Source organism: Ammospiza nelsoni, chromosome 11 (genome assembly GCF_027579445.1).
Source record: "Ammospiza nelsoni isolate bAmmNel1 chromosome 11, bAmmNel1.pri, whole genome shotgun sequence".
Classification (NCBI taxonomy): domain Eukaryota; kingdom Metazoa; phylum Chordata; class Aves; order Passeriformes; family Passerellidae; genus Ammospiza; species Ammospiza nelsoni.
Window position 1 is genome coordinate 7847196 of NC_080643.1, and position 22599 is coordinate 7869794.

The window sequence follows — 22599 nt, forward strand, 5'->3', positions numbered from 1 at the left end:
TCCATACCTTAATCCTAGAAGACAGGTGTACGCACTGTAAAAGGGACATATCTAGGGTAGCTTTGCAGACAAATGTCTCAAGGGACCTGTTGCTGCGCAGTGTCACAAAGGGCTGACAAAATGTGTAACAGCAGGAGGAATTGATGCTGTCACTTCAGCACAGAGTGGTTTTTGGGATTAGACAAGGGACTTTGCTGTATGGGAAGTACAGACACTGAGACATAATGAACAGCACTGGCATCAAAAGGCAGTCTTGGTGTTCTATTGGCATTCAGTACACTTGATACCAGACACTTGATTCATGGGTTAGTGACAACATCTTCAATGTGAGCTTACAGGATAAACTATGATAACTGGAGTATGGGCCATTATTTGCGGTAGTGTTCATTAATGCAGCAGCAGAAGTGTCTTGCACTAATTCTTAGCGGTACTGATTCCAATACTGAACTGAAGGAGCTCCAACATCCGTGTCTGCGCGGGAAATCAGCAGGGACATCGCTGCCTGCACGGAAGCACAGACTGACAGTCCCACCGTTGCTACACAGAACTAAAAATCAAGGTAAGATGAGAGCAAAATGGAAGGTATCATCCCAACTCTTGTCTCCAGCAGGGTCTACACCAGATACGTAGGGCAACAGCGCACACTGTAACATCACTTTCCCCACTTGTAATGGTGTGACCTCTGGTATTGCCAAGGGAAGTGCCCACACAATTAATTAGTGAGGCTTTTCCCTGCGGGCTGCCCTCGGGCACGGCCAGCCCTGAGCGCGGCGCTCCTGCACTCCCGGGTGTCCCTCAGCTCCGGGAGGGCTGGCACCGCCGGGGCGGCCACCGCGGCCAAGCAGCCGCTCGCCTCACCAGCCCCCTGTGCCCGCCACAAGAGGGGAAACCGGCGACAGCGAAGAAAATCGGCGATAAGGAGGAACACAGGCGATAAGGAGGAAAATCGGCGATAGGCAGCAAAATCCGCCACAGCCGCTCACCAACCGCCCCAGCCGGCCCTGAGATCGCGGCGACCCCGCCTCCCGGCCGTGCGCCACCGCAGGCGGGGCCGCGCACGCGTGTCACAGCGGGACTGTAAGTCTCCATTTTGTGTCAATTTCACCCCTTGTCCCTGTCCCTGTCCCCGCTGCGGAGGCTCCAGCGGCAGGAGCGGGCTGCGGGCGCTGCCGGGGAGCCCGAGGGCAGCGCTGCCCGCTCCCTGAGGCGGTGCCGCTCCCGTGCCCTCAGCGCCCGCCGCCCCCTCACGGCCCCGCCATGCTCCCGTCCCTCCCCTCCGGGTATTGAGATACCCTCGTGGGGACGTTTCGCACTAATTAAAATCGTTTTATTTGCCCCTCGTGGCGATGCTGCGGCCCCTCGGTGAGCGGCAGAAATAGAATGTCTTACAGCAGATCCATTCATTCCCATGCTCAGCGGAACGCAAGACAGGCATTGCAACAGCCAACCCATGCTTGCATCGCTGAGACTGAGCAGTCGCTGAAGTTTAAATTTCTGTGCAAGGCAGTAACGCTTAAAACCATTTCAGAAACCTTACATGCTTTGTCGAAGTGATCGATCAAGTGCTTTTATACCAGTTCCTAAATGATTTAGCTGAACATGGGTAGGCTGCATGACTATACTGTACACTAGATAAAGGTATCTATGTTTTTCTGAGGATACCGTGTGTCCAAGGAATAGATTCATTTTTAGATTCCTAGTAATTCATTTCAGAAATTAATAAAATCACAATTAAGGACAAGAAAAATCCCCACTCCCTACCCCCTCCCTAAAATAGTCCTCTTGTTCTTGGCTGTAGGATGGAACCTAAAATGTGAGCTCAGGGATTTTCAGCTAAAAGTTTTGAGACAAAGAATTATTTTAGGTTTAATTTTTTTTGGAGGATGTAGTGTAATAAAAAATCTTACATGATTTCATAATCCTAAAAAGAGTAAAATACAAAGTTCAGTTCAAGGAGCAATTGCACAATATGCCCTCCTGTAAGCATTTTTTAAAGTACTTAAGACATTACAGAACATGTGCTAAGATGTTAATTTTAAACTGAATCACTGAAATGTCTAATGGAAAAATGGCATTAAATATTTTGTCTTTTTTCTCAGGACACAATGTCTCATTGCCAATAAATAGCAGGTCCCCATATTTCATAACCTACATTTCCTTTCAAATGCAGTTTTAGACATTCTGAATAATTTCAAATCTTTGAACAACAGGAGAGTACTTTTCTATCTTTAACAGTTACATTCTGTGCGTTGAAAAATTCAAGTTGGGTGGAGCTGGCACCTCACCCGTGCCCATAGAAACCCTTCCTGCAGAGCCCTCTGAGGGACAAGGAGACTGCACCAACAGAACCACTGAGCTGTGCATGGAAACTGTGCAGACAGCTCACACTTGGGTGAAGCTGGAGCTTGGATAAAGTTGGGAATAGCAGCCTGCACTCTGATGTTACCAGTGCAAGCAGCCTGGGGCTGTGGCTGGTTCCAAGGAAAAAGCCGTGGAGGAAGGCATCTTGTGGCAGTTTTAGTCTATAGAGCCCACGCTGGTTTTATCCTGTGTTTGCCTTAGTGCCGGGAAAAGCTGAGTTTGTTTACTTGTCAATTTCACCACTTACTATGAAACCTTTCGTTTATTTCTTTCAGTTTGATTTCCTTTTTTTCCCCCCTTTTGGGACATTTTGTCAGAGGTGCTGCTAGTTTCATTCAATGGCAACTATTACTTTTAAAAGTATAACAACTCTAATGTAAGTTCTAATTCAATCTCTTTGAAACGTACTATTATAATAATGCTAATTTAATTTGCATTGTAGTTTTAAGAAAACTTAGAAGAAATAAGGCAGGAATATATGAAGGCTATGAGGTGTACTTGTTTTCATTCACTTATTTATTAAACATTTACTCCATTTTTCAGATGCTTTTATTCAGCTTATAATTTTGTTTTCTTTGTTAAGGTTTGTGTCTCAGTCTTAGAGTGCAATGAGAAGAATGTGTTACACAAAGCCTGGAGTCATAGTGATATGTTTTAGTTTCACAGCCTTTGAACTGTGTGTTTGCAGTTTCCATTGAGTTTGCTAGTGACCAAATTAATACTTTTACATTCTGGGAAAATTGGAGGATATAGAGATGCTATTGGAAACAATGGGTCAACTCATGTAACTTAACACTGAACATGGGATTATCCACTTGTCTTGCATATTACAACTGTGTATGTACTTTATAGGATTTGCCTTTTTGTAGTTACAATGTATAATCCTCTCATTCGTTTTGTCATCTGTCACATGAATCCTTTTGTGAATTTGCGGAAAATTGAATTACTCAGTTTTATACATGTCAGTCATTCTTTCTTCTCCAGAATCTGCAGATTCAATTATGTCAATTACATGTATTTATATTATAACTTTGCCTATTTCTGCAAAGGTTAAAAATATTGTCACTTTCCAACTTTGTCAGCTGATTTGTGTATAGAATGTCTTTAGTGTGTAAATAAACAGCTTCAGACAAATTGGCCATGCTTACTACAGAGGGCCAAATGTTGATATATTAAGATATATTAAGTCTCCAAGAAAAGCATTGTTGACTTCTGTAGCTCAGATCCTAACAGGAGAATGATTACAAAATGCAAATTGATAACTTTCAAGCATTTTGGTGCTGTGTAGGCAATGTTTAATTTTGTGCATTGGTCTAAGTTGATCCAGTTGATCCAGTATCATCCATATTTTCTCCTTATTAAAATAATATCTCAAGTGTCTTTTTTGCCTTCCTATAGATATTTTATCACTTAGATTTAAGTTGTTCTTACAGGGCTACATTGTTTTGTTGCTTTGTTATTTCCATAAGCTCTAGGGGGAGATGGACGCTTTAAGAAAGTCTTAATAAATTACATTCATTCTTCCTGTCTTTCTCAACTCCACCAGTAATTTATCAAATAAAACTCTCAGACATGTTTGCTGCAATGTGTTCCTTGTGCATCCTTGCAGTTTATAGCTCATGTTTTCTGAGAGCAGTGTTCAAATGCATATGTAATTGTGTTTTTTTCTTTGCTTGTTTGCTTTTTATTTCTTTCTTTCTTTTTAAGGTCTAACCAAACCTTTGGGATTTTTTTGCTGATAAAATGCCTGTAGGGTTCCTTTGGGTACCAGGGAGGGAAAATATGATTGTCCCTAAAGCTACAGGATAATTCTGAGTATCCATGGAAAACAGTCAATGTCAGAATAAGAAGCCATTCACTTTTGCATGTAAGTTTTTGTAGTGGAGTTACCTCTACACATAATAATGTGCACACAAACTACAGATAAAATTGGGTTGTATGGGAAAAACAGCTTCATAATCAGGATTTCAAAAGCTTTACTGGTAAAAAGGGAACTTGCATTAGTTGAATATGATTCCTGTTGGAAAGGGTTGGATCTGGCCTGGGTTGTGCCTAACCCAGCAGCCTCAGTGTCCCTGCAGTGTCACTGGGGTCTGTGCAATTAGATTTCACTTGTGCTCTCTGTGACTCAGCTCTTGAAAGGGTTTCTGCAGAACCCCTTAATTAAGACGAGTTCCTCCTCCCTTCCCTTGAATTCCAAGACAGTCTGCTGCCTGTATTCCTACATGGAACAGACTGGAAAATTGCTGAAAGAGCTCTCCTCCACCAGTGCTTGGACTGTGAGGGGCAATCCCAAGCTATGAAAGGCCCCAGAGTGGAGGTTCCTGGGACTGTAATCCCTGAGGGGGATGTGTCAGCGTGGGAGGGCTCAGGGTACCTGCAGAGGGGAGCAGGTCTTTGCACAGGTCCCTGCAGATTGTTACAGTAAGGGGATAGAATTTTTCAAATTGATAGAGTGCTTCTCTTGGAAGTGGCGTGGCTATTCTAGTAGCAAACTTGAAAAATTGTAAAGAGGTCTTGGGGAAAAAAACTGGTTTTAATCTTTTGGACAGTAATACAGAAAATGTCCTAATTGTGAGATTTAAATAAATCTTTTTATTTCATTCAGACGATGTGCTTCTCCTCTCATCAATTTGCACTGCAATACTGAATATTCCCAGTGTAGCTCATCAGATTTGCATTGTAACACATAACAACAGCTGCATTTTCCTGCTTCACATTTGTAGCTACTTCAAAGTACAGAATTTCTGTATTGGCACTGCAGTGATGCCTGTTACTTTATCAAAATAATGCTCTGTCTTACTGCATGAGGAGCCAAAACCATTTGTGTCAATTCTTCTGAATATAAAGGGTTTTTAGCATTAATGTTTGCAGAGATTTAGCAAGGTCTTAAGTCACTAAAAATCTGATGTGTCTGGTAGGTATTGGCCTTGGCAGGTGTTTTGTTGCTCAGAAGTCATTGCATACTGACTTGTTGGAATACTTTATATATGTCATTTAATTTGCTTTCAAAGTTATTTCTGAAATGTTAAAGAATAAGGCTTTAAATTGGCGTAGTGCTGATGCTTGGCACTAAGTGTGCATATTATTTATCCTGTTCAGTGTTATTATGCAAATACTGAAAATTAAGTACCTTCTAAACTGTTTTGCTGGATTTGTGCACAAGTCTTAACTGAGAACTGAGAGATAATGAAGGCCTGTTAGAAAGCAGTAGGTAACACATGAGGCTCAAATTTGCATTTAGCTGGCATTAGGAATGAACATCAGTTTTCTGTTAGTGAAAACAAAGTAATGATTCCTTAAACTAGTAGGAGTTAAAGTGTTTCATAGGACTTTGGATTTTGAAATAGCTTTTAAAAGCATTAATGCAGTGATGTTTTTCTAGATGGTCACTAAAATAAAAAGGTGCTTGATTTTATTGTTTTCTGTTGTCACTACTTTGCCTGTTTTGATGCTTTACCTGGCTTTTGCTACCTTCCTGATACTTCCCTTTCAGAAAGAAAAAAAAGGAAAAAAAAAGGAAAAATCATTAACTTTGTATACTTTGTATACTTTGTATACTTTATCCATGATATTCTAGGTCTTTTTATGAATCAAAACCAATAGCTTCATTACTTGCTTGTTTAATATACAGCAGCAGAGCAACCTGCTGACAGTCTTTAGATCCCTCTGTGAAATGACTTTGAAATTGCACTTGCAGAGAAATCTGTGTCTCCTTTTTATTTCTTGTGATGTGACATCTAATGATTTCAGGCTTTCAGTCTCTTTTTAGTGCATGTTGTGTTATTAAATATTTAAGAATTATATGGTTGTGATGAATCCTATTTCAGAAGAGCAGAATTTGGTTCATTGCAGAGAAATTTTCAGGTGATATTTGTTTTTAAAACATTCAATATTAGAAAGAGAGGGGGGAAGGTCAGAAGGGAGCTTGCCTAAATCTGGGGTTTATGTCTCTTAAGTCTTATTTTTGCTTAGGCAGATGTTTTGCTGAAGAAAATGTGTCGTCTTGTTTAAAAATATGGTTAGGTTCACATAATTATCAAAAAACCAAAATGCAGACAAACAGAGCTCAAATGAAGACCTAATGGTCTATCTAATATTTTTCTAGAAAATTTTAGAACCCAGGACTTCAGCTTCCATTGCTCTGCAAGCCTTTGTAGGAGCTGGATTTAAACTGCAGTGATGTTGTTGTTTGGGGAAGTGTTGATTGTCAAACTATTGTCAACTAAAGTGTTCAGCTGTCATTATAGACTGGTGTAAGACAGGTTATTTTCCTATTAAAAACTGTAGTTTTTAAATATTTATATTATTAAATATATTTATATTATAAATATAAGAAGTTTTTGTAAGTGTAGCTATCATGAGTTGTCCTACTAAGGACTGAATTGGAAAAGGGAGAATACAGAGAGCATTCTTGGCACCCCCACTGTAGCAAGGCAACTGTTCAGTGGGGGATAATAAATAGTTGTGGGGTGGGAATACCTATTTGTTTGCAACTTTGTAACAAAAATCAGGATTAGGGTTTGAAGTGCTATGAGAGGATTTTAATCAGGAAAGAGGCGGTTGGATATTGAAGCTGAACAGTGCAAAGAATTTAGTCAGGATAAAATTTGAGGTACTTGAAGTTTAGACAAAACCATTTTAGTGTAGGTATTTTGATAGGAGTAGTAAAATAAACAAAAATTACTTTTGAGGAAAACAAGTTTTTTTAAAGGTGTTTGTTTGTCTAAAGATGTAGAAAATTGCTTAAAAATTTGAAAGGAAAATGTGGAACTAAAAGTTCTAGTCTGTTTGGCAGCTGCTTTTCCTTTATTTTTCTAGTGTAATGTTTCTTTTTGGTTGTGTGTGAGCATTCCTTGAAAATAGGAATACGAAGGCAGCATTAGAAGGGATAAAATCATTCTACAATATTTGCTAAATGTTTTATAGTTATTGTAACACATTGTAACAGGTTCTCTGTGTATTGAGACTGGATGATGCAGTTACCAATAATATTTTCCAATATTGTAAGGAGCCACCCACTGCACTCAGTGTGATTTATTTCCAGGTGCCAAGGCCTCTGTAACTCTGTTTGCAAGGTCAGAATGCTTCACACTGACAGACTGTGCAAGTGTCTGTACACAGTGATCAGCTCCCTTCTCAGCTTCCTGATAAGCTGAATAAATTAAACTCCTTAGGAGGAAAAGATGAGGATATCAGATAGCTGTTGCAGACGAGCTGTAAAATTCTCTGTGAGTAAAGGAGAGAGAAGAAGACCAGAAGAGTGTGGCAGAAGAGAAATGTGGTTGTTGCCATAATCTGAAAGGGTTGGCTGGCCTGCAGAATTTCAGAGAATGAATCAGTGGCACACAAATGGAGGAATGCTGCTCTGGAAAGCTGTGTTGTTCATGATCCCACCCCAACATGTGTTAGCTCCCAGCAAAGCTGATTTTCAGAACGCTGTTCTCTTGCTTATTGGCTCAGAGGCCACATGAAATAGTACCAGGTTTGGTCACAATGATCTGAGTTTGATAAAGGGAACAAATTCCTTAGAAACACATTTGACTCATCTTGCTGCTCATAAGAATTTCAAGAGTAGTACAGGTTGTACAAAGAAACAGCCAATATAGAAAATTCATTTGTGAGCCATGAATACTTATAATTTCATATAGTTAACAGTATTTACTTTACATTTCCTTTCCAGCTTTTCTAAGTGGTTTATTAAACTGAACATTTCCTTGTAAATGCAAAGGGAAGCTTTAAAAGCAACTAGACCAGGAGTAATTTGGACTGGTGGTGTTAGATAAAGTGCAGTATTTGACAAAGCTATGTTATCATATTGCATCCCCCAGCTGGGCAAATAATTACTGAAGATCTCTGTCCTGTTCACTGTTGCTTTTTCTCAAAAGTACCAATGCCAAACTTCAGCTTTTAAAGTGCCTTTGTTTAGTTGCATTTTACTCTTATGCTGTCTCTTCCAGCTTGGGCAGAATCCTCTTGTTGCTGTTGGCATGGAAGCTCTAATTTGATGGAGGTTGAACACTGTGAACTTGAACAGGGCTTTTGGCTCCCCATGCTAATAATTCTCATTTCATCAGGCACAAGTGATAGAAGCACTTGCAGTGACCTGCTCTGGGGCTTCTATAAAATATAATTTTTGACTCCTGGTGTATCATCTGTCCTTCCACAAAGGAAGGTGCTGCCAGCTAGTTCAGCTAAGGCTCATTTGTGCATATTTCTGAGAACTTCTGCTCTTTGTAACTAGAGGTTTTTTTGCTAGTCAGCACTGCTTGTCAGGTTTATGCTGTAGATCTTGATATTTTTTGGTCATTAGCTCTGAAAAATCTAAGATAATCAATGGAACTGAGAAGCTTTAAGCAGCCATTGTATGCTAGATGATCAAGGAGGTAACTACAGGCCACTCCTACAAAACCTGATTTTTAAAATATTTGTGTAAATTACTTTTTTTTTCCTTTTGATGTCAAGTCTTCATCTTAACTGAGAAGAAGCGTTCATAACTGGCAGAAAGGGCTTTTCTGTCTAGAGCTGAGTTATGCACCTTAGCCTGATATCAACAGAATACAATTTCAGAGGAATCCTTTCTGAAAAGATCTTGTCTTAGGGATTTTTTAAAAAATATTTAAAGATGGTTTTATTTTGGTAAAATGTTGTCTTTTTCTTTCCCTAAGTAGTTTTGTCATCTTTGTGTTACTACAAGGAGCCTGAGACAGACTAACATAGTGCAAATCTGATTAAAATGATCTGTGCTGTTTCAAAGGTCAGGCACACTCAGTGAATTTGCTTTCAAATTATTTTGTTTATTCTGTGTACGTATGCATCTTGAGCTCTATAAAGGTCAGGAGAAGAGATTCATTTTGGAATTTAAAATAAGTTGGGTTTTTACTCCTGGTAGCCCTGGTTAGTTTCATTTGAACTGATGAGAATTGTTTTCCTTTGTTGGTTTTGTTCTGCTGTCAGTTTTATTTTTCTTGTGAAACTTGTTTGTAACCATGAAGTCTATTTGAAAATAAGACAGTATCAGTAATGCATTTTATTTTTTTAGTATTTTATGTGATCTTGAAAATGAAGTACTGTTTGTACAAATTAAATAGTAGTCTTACTTGTTTTTGGTTTCTTGGCTTCTTTAATTCATCTGATAGACTGTTTTCTCAACTAGAATAATATATTTAAAGGATACACAGCCTTAAACTGTCTCTTGCCACAAATGGTTTAATAAAATAGGCATTGTGATGCAATTCCTGTAGAATTTATAAGAGTCCTGCTATTAATGTTCAGGCTGAATAATATAACCACAAAAGGATTCGTGTGTGTCTTGTGAAGTGTAACTAATTGCAGTTTTCAGTCACAGAAAAAGTGACAATTAGTAAGGAATTGGGCTTCTATTAAATACAAAAGGAACTGCATTGCAGGAGCCTAATATTTGTCCTAAAAAAGGCTGTTCTATAAACCCCCTTGCATTCCAGTTCTGTCTCTAAAATGGTTGAAGTATTTGGGGTTGTTTGACACAAAAAAAAATTAATGATACTTGTAGGAATGAAGAAATTTTCAAAACAATAATAATGATTTTCACTAAAAATGAGTATGTTTTTCAAAGTTTACATTCACTTGAAAACTCTTGAGCTGTTTAACCAAATCAGATTTTCCTGTCAAGAGCATTCTGACATTTTCTTTTCTGACTTAAGAAGGTGAAATCAGAATGAGGCAGAACATGCCGATTAAATGAACACAGTACTAGAACTTAACAACATTCTGTGTTTTAAAGCACATTTTACTGGAAGGATGGACAAATTGTGCAGTTATATGTGAGGTTCAGAAAATTGTTCTGAGTCTTTTTATGTGTAGAAGAATGTAAATCTCATGTGGGCAATTCTGTCTCATGTGGGCGCGTGTGGTGCTTTCAGAAGTGAGTAATAGATGTTGATGTAAACAGAGCACTTGTCTACCTTGCCAAAGATTGGTTCAGTGTGTATTTAACCTGCAGTTGCTTCAGTCTGTGTGGATGTAACCAGGCTTGGCCATCAGTAGCAACACACTGTTTTCTTTTTTATGAGAAAAAAAAATTAAAAATTGCTTTAGCAAGGCAGGCATTTGCCCAGGCTGGTTGGCTCTAATTTCGTAGGGCAGACTTGGATTGCTGGGTGCCTCCTTTGAAGGACACAGAAGATGGTGGAGCCTCAACTGGGTGCCTTTGCTTCTGGGGGTTTTGCCAAGATGCTGCTCCTGCTTTGAGACTCTTATTTTTCTTGCCTGCCTCTTACTAATTAGTATAATTTGTAAGCTACCCTCCACTGATTCATTATTTTTGGTAGCAGGCACTGTCATTTCTCTTTACCTGAGTGTTTTCAATGAGAAAGATTTCTGTGTCAGCTTTTCCTCAGTTCTGCTGTTTGAATCCTACTCCATTAATTAACTTCAGTGTTTTATACCTGTTATGAGATGTAGCCTTCCTAGTGCTGCAACTGAAGCTGTAGCTGTTAGGCCTTGATGGTGTAATTTAAGAAAAATTTTAAAAAAGTAAAATTGGGAATTTTAGGGTATTTGAATTACAACTTTGAATACATTTTATAACAAAAAAACCCTAAATTCCAAGTATTGTGTATACTTGACTTACTTGGAAAAATTTCTGTTAAATAATATGTTATCCTGTTTTGCACTTTCTCAGGTGTCAGGGGAAAAAATTGCCTTCTAGTCTTGTGATATTAACACTTTTCATGTCACGTTAATTCTGATGCATGGCTGGTTTTTAGAAGACTTGCTTAGGTGGGATAACATCCCAGTGTGATGGATGCTGTGATGGCACAGCTCTGAGAGGAGAGCTTGAGGGTAGTGATGAGTATCAGGGTCTGAATTCAGGGGAAGAGAGAAGAACAGAAAGGAAGAAATGGTGGAAATATTGTTCTTTAGAGGAACACTAATAACACTTAACTTTGGGAGTGATATGTGAGGGCTGATGTTGCACATAATCAGGATTCTGGCTTATATAAATACTTTGGATGCTACTTAGAGCTTCTAAAATTACTTTTTTATTTTCTTCCAGAGCTGTGTTACTATATAGAATCACATTCATTTTCATATACTTACATGTAATAAAACATCTGTACCAGTGGAGATCTTTTTTATACAAAAATAAACTCTTTTGAAAAGTTTGGGGTCAATAGTAGAGGTACTAGGTACCAAGCATCCTGTGAGATAAATTTGGAATCCTAGAATAAGGAATACTTTGTCCTTGAATTTTTTTGTTATCATTGGATACTGAGACCAGAGCAGTGGCTTTCTGTGTATGGAAATTGGGTGTATGATGTGACTGTGCTCTTGTGGGCGCTGCATAATTATGTACTTTGCTGCGTTTGCACGTTTATTTTATTTTATTGTCATTAGGAAGTTTATAATGGCTGTTTCTCTTGCAGTGTAGGAGTTACTTCCTAGATAGAATTCTCTAATGGATGGTTTCAAACTGGTGTAGCTTTATCTGAATATATATATATTAATTTTGATATATTGTATTGAATCTGTTTGCTGCCACGTTGTGGTGGATTGCTTCGGTTCCCTTGGGTGCTTCTCTTTTATTCTGTGTGTGTGCAATGCAGGTGATTCTGGGAGCATTCTGGGACTCTTCCTTTCAGATTCCCGTGGATATGCACTGCAAACAACGGAAACTCAATCTGATCACAGCTGATGTTTTCTGAAATACAGAGCACACAAGTGCCTCACTGTTCTGCACCTGGGATGGCAAATGTCAGTGGCTGCTCTTGTCTTCTGGAGACAGCACTGCTGCTTTTGTGCCTGTAAACTCCTGAGGCTGAAAAGTTGTGGCTGGATTCTTCCTTTGAGCATTATGCATTCTGTCCATATATATCATGTGTTTCTCTTGTTATCTGCTGCGGGTTCCATGTTCAAAATTGGCCGAATTGGTTATGCATTTGTTAAGTTCCCTTTTGTTTTGGAGAATGTGTGCCATGTCTTCAGGAAGTTTGAAGAAAAAAACTGGAGAATTATAAAGAATTAAGTATTGTTGGTGCTGATGAAAAACATAAGTCAGAAAAAAAATTGATAGCATTGTTTAAATAACTTCTCATAAATGTGTAAGATTCTCATTAGTCCAACATCAGAAGTCTAATGAATATTAATGAATGAGATCAAAGACATTTAGAAATCAAAGCAAGTAAACAACAATTATTTTTAAGAATTACATAAGTTTTTAAATGCACAAAATTATGAATCATCTTAATGGTATGGCTCCATGAGAAGTTTTTCTTGAAAATATTTTTCCTGAAAATTTTTGTGTTGAACTAGAAAGGCAAGTATGTAACATAAACCAGAAAAATAGATACATCAAAACCTGAAATATTTAAAATGTCTTCATTATGCTGTATTGAAATACCTAAGTTAAACTGTGGAGTCTAACAGGCTGGGAATTTTTACTTGGCCCGAGTCCATGATTTGAGCTTGACTCAGACTGTCAACACAAATTGGTAAATATTGAGAAGGAAATTACTTTTGGATGTCTCAGACCTTTAATGTTTCCTTCTACATTTCTAGTACTTTTGGACTAAATGTGTCCGTGCTGAAACATATACATAGTGTAATTCTGTTAAAAAAGATGGCTTTACACATCATTTAATGCATACAAGATTTTGATCATCAAATATCAGAGTATGACCAGAACTATCTTCATCTCATTATCTGCTTTTCCAAATCTTTTCTAGAACCAGCATGTGGTGTGACCTGTATACCACAGTTATTTAATCTTTGAACAGTACATGCTTGCAATATAGTATGGGGTATTCCAGCATCACAGTATGGTGTGAGTAAATCTTCCAAGACTGAGGGAAATAATTTGAACATATTACTTTTCATTTATCTTTACATTTTCTGCTGTCATTCATTTAATTATTATTTTATTTCACTAAAAATAAAAAGTTAATTTTTATATGACATGGTGATCTAAAAATCAAAATAATAGATGCAGGCATGTGTTCAGGCATCTTTTATTTTTATTACAGCAATTAACGAAAACATTTTCTATCTGTACAATTTTCTTTAGAAGTCTGTGATGGTTTTAATGCATTTAATCCACAAAGGCCATGATGGTGCTGTAACTCCAAAGGCCCCACTCCCCTGGTGCAACATGGAGAGCGCTGTGCCCATAAAGCACCCGCTCGCTCTGGGCAGCAGTGACATTATTTGACAGTTTGTGATTCCAACGAACTTCAATGGCAAAGAGGATCCTTCAAATACTGTCAGAGAAACAGTTTCATTTTGAACCTGGATATAAAGCTAATGGTATCTAACAGCTTTTAGTGTCAGTGAATCAAATTCCTCAAGTAGAAAGAAGGGGTGACATTCTGTTTTAAAGCGGCGTATGTTTGACCCAGTTAGGCGATGGCGGTGTCATCACAATTGTATCTTGCTGCTGTAGGCTCTTGCAGCCTGACAGGCGGAACAAGTTGCTTTAGCTCACAGAGCTCATCTGTCACACTGAGCAGCTTGCAGCTTTCTGTTATCTGAATGAAATGTGGAGCGAGGACTTCTCCCTGCTCCCTGCCTATCAGCATAGTCAGCAACCTGCTCACACCCCATTCACATGAAATGAAATGGTAGACGAAGAGAGAATTAAAAAAATGATTTCCAGAGATGCAAATGTAAGCCACATTTAATAATTAAATGACATGTGGTTCAAAAATAATAATTAAAAAAAGCATGTACAGGAACTAGATGGAAAGTTAATTTCCAAAGAAGAATTGCAATTTCCTTATCTGAAATGAGAGATGGAAACTTTTAATTGTATATTTAAGACCCAAAACTAAGAACAGTTTTATAATTTGGTAGGGCAGTGACAGGCATCTCTTTTTTCATCACGAGCACTTACTTAGCATTTGAAGTGTTCAAACCTTTATTGAGATTTTATTACATTTTCCCAAAATAGTGCATCTAGAATTTTGTACCTTAGGCTAAATCTTGCCATAATCTCTCCATTCTTTGTGGTTCTGTGATAGGAGCAGTGTTAGGGCACTGAGTTTGTGCTGGTTGCTCTTTGAAGTTCATATGTGACTGACTTGGCTGCTGTATTGTTGCAATGACCAGTTTTTACTTGTTTTGAGAATATTGGCAAAAGGTGCATGAACCATAATTCTTAGTAAATGCTATTTAGTGTTTTTTCCTGTGTTAAGCATAGAAAGAAATTCTTCTGGCCTGTTATGTCCAGTTTTAAAAATATTTTTACTGGAGTAAAATTTCCAAATAAAACTTCAGCCAGGAACAACTACCAAGTGATTTCTGTTTGTTATAATAATAATAATGATTGTGGCAGTCCACAAACAAAATGATTCACATGTGACACATGTCAGGAATCCCTTCTGTTATTCAAAAATGAGATAGATTATAGTTGGGGAGAAACCTGTTAATAATGTTTTATTCAGAGCGATGCTGTACAACATTATTCAAAAGGAACACACCAGTTGGAATTTTCATCATGGAAATGATGAGCTAAATCACCCCAGTCTAATGAAAAATAGGACTATGGAATGTATAGTGTGAATGTATGAATTAGGAAGATATTTATATCTTTGGATTTTGCAGCTTCAGTGGAATAGAAAGGGTCGTTCTGTGATCGATGGATTTGTGGTGAATTGCACAAGATCTGAGAAAATGAGGATTGCATTTATCACATCTAAGGGGAATGTCAAAGTGTGTGTCTGCCCATAACCCCATCAGTGGTAAAATGATGACAGTGTGCCTTTGGGAGATACCAATCAATATGACTGTTGTAAAGCTCAACAACGACTGATTTCATTCTATCTGATGAGCTCTGGGGGTGGCTTAGAGAGCTATGGAAAGGAAAAAACAAAAACATCAGGTTTGTACCCAAGACCTGCTTTGCAGAAGTTTGAAATAAGTCTCATGAAAATGAAATGGGACATAATGTTCTAGGTTTGAAAAATTATATAAAGATGTTCAGCTGAATTTTGTTCATCTGATCATTACAGATAGATCATTGAGAGCATGACACAGAACCAGAATGAGTGTGCAATGAACTTTCCAGAGTGCAGCTAGTTGGGAAAACCAGTGGTTCTTGGCCTCCTTAAAACAAAGTAAAAAAAAAAAAAAAAAAAAAGAAGTTGATGATAATTCATTCAGAAAGCTCACTGGTTTGCTCAACAGAAATAAATCCTATGATTTCTGACCAGAGTAAATCATTGGCAATGTCACAGATGAAGAATATCCAAAACAAGCTTAGAAGTAAAATGGAAGTGAACAAGAACATTTTAAACAGCAGAAAGCTGCTGCTTCTGTCACAAAACCTGTAACATATAAAGGCTAAAATATATTTCTTATATTGTTTTTCTTTTCCCAGTAAGAACTCTAAAACCTGAATCAGATTTTCTTTGGACAAGAGTGAGGGATTTCTGAGGGAATAACCCAAATGCATGCTGATAAAAACATGCATATATAATGTATATAGGCACACTTAAAATCTCTCTAAATATTTTCAGCAGTGGTGAAGACAAAAGCACCTGAAATTTGTGGTGCTATTTCCTAACTCTGAAGTTCCTAGCTAAAAGATCTGCAGCTTTGTTCCTTCACTTGATCTGTTTTTGTTGGAATGGGTATCTTACTCCTTATGAAGCCAGCTCTTCCTAGTCTAAATAATTTGAAGAATCATTATAATTTAGGTGCAATTCTGAAATTAAAGGAGGGAAGAGGGTGAAAGTGGGAGTTTTTTTGGCAGCAGTGACAAGATGCAGACAAGAAGTAATTCTCCATCAATTTTTCCAGGAAAACTGAAGGAAAGACTCAAACAATTTTGGTTTTGCAGAAATTTGTGTTTCTTCTTGTGCTAAACTTAGATGAAAATTGTACCTAGGGTTATGAGGTAGAGATGGATAGTTGTACAGATCAGAAGAGATCACTGAAGTTCTTCCTTTGAACTCCTGCATGGGGAATGTAAATGTCTCTCATTTCCCTTGATGGAGGCTGGTAACGCTTGGCTGAAGTGGATCTGCTGGAAAGCTTCTCTTCATTTGAAGAGACTGAGAGGGATTCAGTGCCCACTTCCCTTGGTAGTTAGTTCTACCTGTTTGTTAATCATCTTCCACATTAAACTTGGGGTTGTACAAGTTCATCTTTTGTCTGTGTTGAGTTGTATCACTGACATGCAAGGCAGTCCCTTTTAACTTCTGTGGCAATTTGGCGTTGGCCAAAATTGCTTCAGCCTTGGTTCCCCTGTCCATGTAGGGCTGGTGGATGAGTTCAGTGTTAGTGACCAAACAATGGGGTCATTAAAGCAGTAGTGGGAAGCAACATCTGTTTGTACAGCCTTTTTTCATACAGTAGTAGCTGTACCAAATAAACATGATTATTAATGTATAGGCCAAACATGTATTTATTATCCCTTTGTAGTCCCACATTACAGAAGGAGGATACTCTAAATGTAAGTGTATTTCTTACATTGCAGTGATAAGCATTGCCTCACACCCTTTGTGTTACATTCACAGATCTGCTTGCAGAGATTGAAGCTAAAGCTGACAGGACAACTTCTTTAGCCACCTGGCTTCACTATCAGAAAAAAGGGTGAGTGATAAAGGGAAAATGTAAAGAAAGTTGATATGCTGGAAGTTGATATGCTGAGGGTCTCCAAATCTTAGAGAATAAGTGCTGACTTCTGCTTTGTTCACAGTGGTTAAGTTGTGCTGGTGTAGTTATGTTTGCAAAGATTAATGCCAGTGTATTTAAAAATAAATGCACTGGTCCTGCGTCTGCTCCCTTGATTAATAATGCCAGGTGGGAAAAACAAGAAAATTGAAAGTGACTTTTTAATGGTTCTTCTGAATTTGCATGAGGCTTGCTTATGTAGTAGTGTGCATTCAGGATTTCTGTGGAAAGCAGGAAATTAAGATAGATAAGGCTGCATAACTGTGGATTTTCACTGTGTATTGAGTGGATAAATACCTAAAATTTAGGTAGTAGAGCATAATAGTTATCTGTGTGTAGAATATCACAATAACTTTAGTCTTTTAAGATAATTCTGTATTTGCTCATAAAGGTATAACATAATTGTTCTTTGATTAATAGTTACAGTAGAAATAGTGTGGGTTTTTTGCTAAAAAGAGACTGGATGTTATATCAGGCAGCCTGACAAAGACCCATTTTCATCAATAAGCTATTTTGCTGAGATTCAGGTATACCATAAGCTTATATTTGTTTCAGCAACTTGATCTTTTAATTTTTCACTTAATCTTCACCTTTTTCTGTTGTCACATTCAGAAAGTTGAACTGGGATAATTAAAACAGTCTGCAGCATAAAAGAAAGGTGTAGAAATTCAAGATAGTCACATTATGCAGTGAAATTTAAATTTCAAGTGTTTTTTGAAATAAAATTTTTCAACACTTTAAATTTAAAGTGTTCTAAATTGTAAATGCTGTGATCAACTGTTTAAAGACCATTAAACACTAGATTTGTACAGCCCAGAAGAAGCAAATGTGTGCTATGCTGTGGTGTGAGTTTGCTTTTTTTTCATGTTTGCCTTTTATGACATGGTACATTAATTTTTAATATATATAGGCAGTTGAGCTGTTAATAGGTAAAAAAACTATAAGAAAAAAGAGATTGGAGCAAGAAAATATTTCTCATAAATAAAAGTATTTTCAAAGTAAAACATTTAAGAGAAGCTAGAAAGTGGAGGTCTGTATGTGGCAATAGCATTCTATAGGTTTACAGCTGTTTGGACCTGTCTAATCTTCTTTTTACCTGAAGTTGTGGTAACTGTGGTGTTGCCTGCCATAGGTGATCTTGAACCAAATAGCCTCCTTATAATTATCTTTAATTTAGATAGATTTGGCTTCCATTTCATACTCACACACGCACACACCCATTTCTGTTTCCTGCTGTTTATTTGGGAACAGGCTGAAAATGTCCGTTCGATCCCTCACAATACCTGCGTCCTTTAGGTGGCACATCTGCACAGCTGCTGTCAGGTGCTGTTACCCACATTAATTGTCAGACTTTCTTTTCCTTGGAGAGATCTTGGTAGGAGGAAAATTCTCTGGAGAGGAGGTGGTGACTAATTCTGCCCTCATATGAGCACATTTCTTTGATGCTCTGGTCATGTGGATAGAAACTCACCACACCTCTGTTGTGAACTGGTGAACATGAGCCAGCTCTGTGCTGATGCTGCTGTCTCACCCCTTTAGCTCTGAGTTCAAGCCAAGCTGCTATGATTTGCCCCTTGGCATTGGCTACTGCTCTGGGTTTGATGTCAAATTAAGAGAATTGTGCAGCTTTTGTTGGGATTGAAGAGGCAGTTTAGGTCTGTCCTTTGTGTGTTGTGGGATGTTAAGCACAGGGGCTGGGTGAGAGAAAATGGCAGTGAAGCCAGGCTGGACTGCAGAACCTTGTCCTTGGCTGTAACAGAATTGCATGTGGTGATCTCTGTGGCTCGTTGAGGGCCTGATTGCTTTGCTTTTGAGCCCTGAGCAGCCCTGGTGAACTGAATCAATTTATCTTTTTGTGAGAACATGTGGCTTGAATTCCTGATTCTCTGGGTATGTTTGTGTTTGAGCTGATATTAGTCTGGCTCCAGACAGAGAAAACAGGAGCTCCGAATGGAACTTAGAGAAGAAAGGAATGAAGGGTCTTTCCTTCTATGTAATTCTATGCTCATTTCAAGTAATCAGCAGAGGAGTTAAGAATTACAACACTTCTCTTTCTTGTTGGTCATTTTTATAATGTCGAATGTATATTTACAATCATTTTGATTGGAAAGACCTTTAAGATCATTGAGTCCCACCATTAGCCAAGCACTGCCCCTAAACCATGTCCCCAAGTGCCACATCTGCACATTCTGTAATTGAATATAGGATGCTGGTGTTCTTAGAATGTATGAAATATGGGACTTGCTTATCATGTCACTGAGAATTAATTTTATGTACTGTCAGTTTTAAAATAGTCTCAGATTTTCCAGACGGAGGAAGAGTGAATAAAGTAAAAAAAAAGAATAATAAAACCTTCATTACTGGCACATCACAATCTGGCAATAACAGTACTATTTATTAGGTGGAAGGATAGAAAAGTTCCATTTGCAAAGCAGCAGACTATGTATTCACATTTTTTTACTGCTTGCATTGCAGTGGATCTAAATTTGATCAAGTATCTTTGTCATTGAGAGGCAATAAATGTTTCCCCACTAATTGTTTCTAATGCATTTCTTTTAATTTATTGTGGACATGAGACTTGGAAGCACTGAAAGTTGCTCAGATTTCATGAAAGAGCTGGAGCAATGTTGCCTTGAAATAAAACAGCAATGTTGAATTCCTAGAGGAAGAAGTGTATTCCCTGAATGCAATTTTTCCAAACCAGCTCTTTCATATATCTGAGATTTTTAAAACAATTTTCTCTGGTATTTGTTTACTTGTAAGATGATTGACTTTAATATTTTTCTGGGACCATTGTATATATGTATATATGTATATAAATGTATATATATGTATATATAAATATATATAGATAGACTTTGAAAATATAATTGTATTGACCAGTATAGATTTAATTTTTTAAAGTTATTTGAATTTGGAAGCACCTAACTTTGGAAACCTGCTATGTTCTGTAGAAAGAATCATGGTAGAATGGGAGTGTGTAGTTAACGTGTCCTTTTTAAAGAGAATATTTGTAGTTCCAGAATACCAATTATGTTATTGGCCCTGCAGAAGAACTGAAAGGTGATTGCCTGAATTAAGGTGACATTGGGCGGGAGTGTGATCGAATTTAAGTTCCCTCTTACCAAACACAATTGGTAAGCCCTTAGAATCTCCAAATAAATACTTGTGCTTTAAGGTCAGCCCAGACCTCATGGATTGCTTTTCCTTTCCCTGATAAAAGCAGATGCAAGCATGCCAAATTGCTTTGCTCCGGCTTAACCCCAGCACTGTTTGAATTCATAAATGCTACAAAAGGAAAGCTTATTACCACATGTGACGGTGAAGTGGGAAAATGTCATGCCTACCTAATCTATTTCCTGGGAAGGGGAGAAAAATCTTTTTATTCTTTTACTAAGACCTGGGGAATAAAGTAAGGACTGGATGTGATGCTGATAATCAAGGATTGTCTTTCATATTTTGAATTTATATCAACCCTGTGTTTTCTGTTGTCTCTGATATATTTTCTCAGAAATGAGACAGTAAAGGAACTTTTTTCTGTATTGAATAATATACTGTATTTAAATAGTTTTTATTTTTTAAACTCATTTTACTTATTTCTTTACTATTAAGCAGCTGTTTTTCTGAAGCTCTTGCTTTAAGGATAAATTGTTTAAACACTGACACATTATTTAGCAGATGAAACAAAGCAATGCTGCATTTGGGCTGTATATGGTAACTATAGCAGTATAAGAAGGGGCATCAATGGGAGCTTTGCTCTGAATTGATAACAAGTACATAGTTTTAAATAACTTGGACAAGAACAAAACACTCCTAAAATAGAGTGCTGGAGGGGAAAGTAGGTTTTCACACTGTAAACAGTGTTCTTTGAAAGCTGGGAGAAGGAAAAAAATACTGTAGCACAGTAAAGTAAGTTAAATCATTACATTAATTGAACATTTGTCTATTTGCAGTGTTTTTGCTTTGTGGATGTCAGTAAGATGAATGGTTGAGAAAGGAAGTGAAAGGGAAGTAATAGTGGGTAAGGTTCAAAACAAAGTAATTAACATTCATAGGCTGTAAATTGTGGGTAATGTGTTAAGTTCACTTTCCTAAAACTGCTTTAGTGGTGTTGTAAACTGCTACCTATAACTGACTTAGCAAATCTACAAACACAACTTTTGTGATAATATATTCCTCAAGTTTTGAATGAGGATGACTGACATCTTGTGTTCTATCAATGAATCTTATTTTGTTTCATCATAAATATTTCACAAAATTTTACTTCATTTACTGCATCTAACAGGTGTTGAATCCTTTTCTTTTGGAAGGTAGTGCTTAAACCTGAATGCCTCTCCTTGTGGTTCTAAGCCTAAAATAGGGCAGATACTTTTTAAGCTATTTAGTAGACAGAGTATCAGCCCAATGAGATACTGACAGGATTTTATAGGATGCAGATGGTGGAGGAAAATGTAGTATTTCATTGTTAGCATTTTGTTTCTGATGACAATCCAGTTATTAAGTTGCTGGTTTTCTCACAAAACATAGCATGTGGCTACCTAATTAGATTGCTTTAAAGCCTGTTGGAAATGCCAATATGTTTCTTATAATCCTTTTGCCTTGGGTTGCTGTTGTTAAAGGCTGACTTCTCAGTCTTGGAAAAAAGGCTTGTTCACTGGGCTAAACATGAAAAATGCATTATGCTTGATGTTCTGCTTGATGCTCTTGGTTAAAGTGTAATGTGCAACAGAATTCTCTCGATTTTGTGAGTCTTGAAGCTGTAGCTGCTGGGCAATAATGGCAAAAAGATGCTCTGATTACAGTTATAGGGACTCTACTTAATCATTGTTGGTAAGAGATTAAACTTTAATAATTCAATTAAAGCTTTTGATGCAAATTTTAAAAAAAGAATATCAGTAATGAAAAAACTTGGTGTGGATAAGTGTGTGTTATTTGACACTGCAGACAGCATTGTCTTTGTACAGCATACTGCATATATATTTTACTGGAAGGGTTTTCATTTAATGAGGTACTTGAAGAAAATGGAAGGATTTTTTAAAATATGCTTTAAATTGTCCATGGATGAAACCTAGCTGTCCCAGGCTTCACTGTACACTTTTAACTACTAAAAAGGGAACCCACACCTCTGTGTGAGAGCAGTAGGACTGAAATATAATTTTAGGGAATTGCTTATTTAAAGGCACTCAAAGGCAGTTGCAGAGAAGTGAAGTCACCAAGAAGATTTAGCATAATCAGGGTAAACACAAAACTAAAGTTTGAAGCTATTCAGTTGTCTTGTGAGCAAAAGCAGATCCCAAACTGGCATGTATTTATTGTTTTATTGACAATACCTCTGAAGAAGAGCTACTGAAATGCATCTTTAACCCCACACCACGTTTTTGTATCTCAGTCTATTATTCATTTTCAAATTATTCAAAGAATTTCTTGGAATCTCTGCCAATCTTCTCAAAGAAATTATGTGAGCAAGGAAGGTGGAAAATAATTTGTTTGTTCCAGCTGCTGTCCTGGAATACTGTGTCTGGTGGCTGTCTCAGTCCCAGGTGAGCTGAGTGCTTGCAGTGAGTGTTCAGGAGTGGCTTCACTGTA

At 37.6% G+C, this 22599-nt stretch overlaps 1 protein-coding gene across 4 annotated transcripts in view; it reads left to right on the forward strand.

Moving 5' to 3' along the window:
* The first annotated feature begins 940 nt into the window (after positions 1–940).
* FHIT (fragile histidine triad diadenosine triphosphatase) overlaps positions 941–22599 on the forward strand; it is a 517032-nt gene continuing 495373 nt past the window's right edge. For 2 of the 4 annotated variants that reach the window (XM_059480067.1, XM_059480069.1), the window contains exons 1-2: positions 1060–1077; positions 16857–16932. The gene's annotated coding sequence lies outside the window, so the exon portion shown is untranslated. Of the gene's footprint in view, positions 1078–16856; positions 16933–22599 lie in introns of those variants that run through there. The other 2 variants (XM_059480066.1, XM_059480068.1) reach the window with 2 other exon arrangements.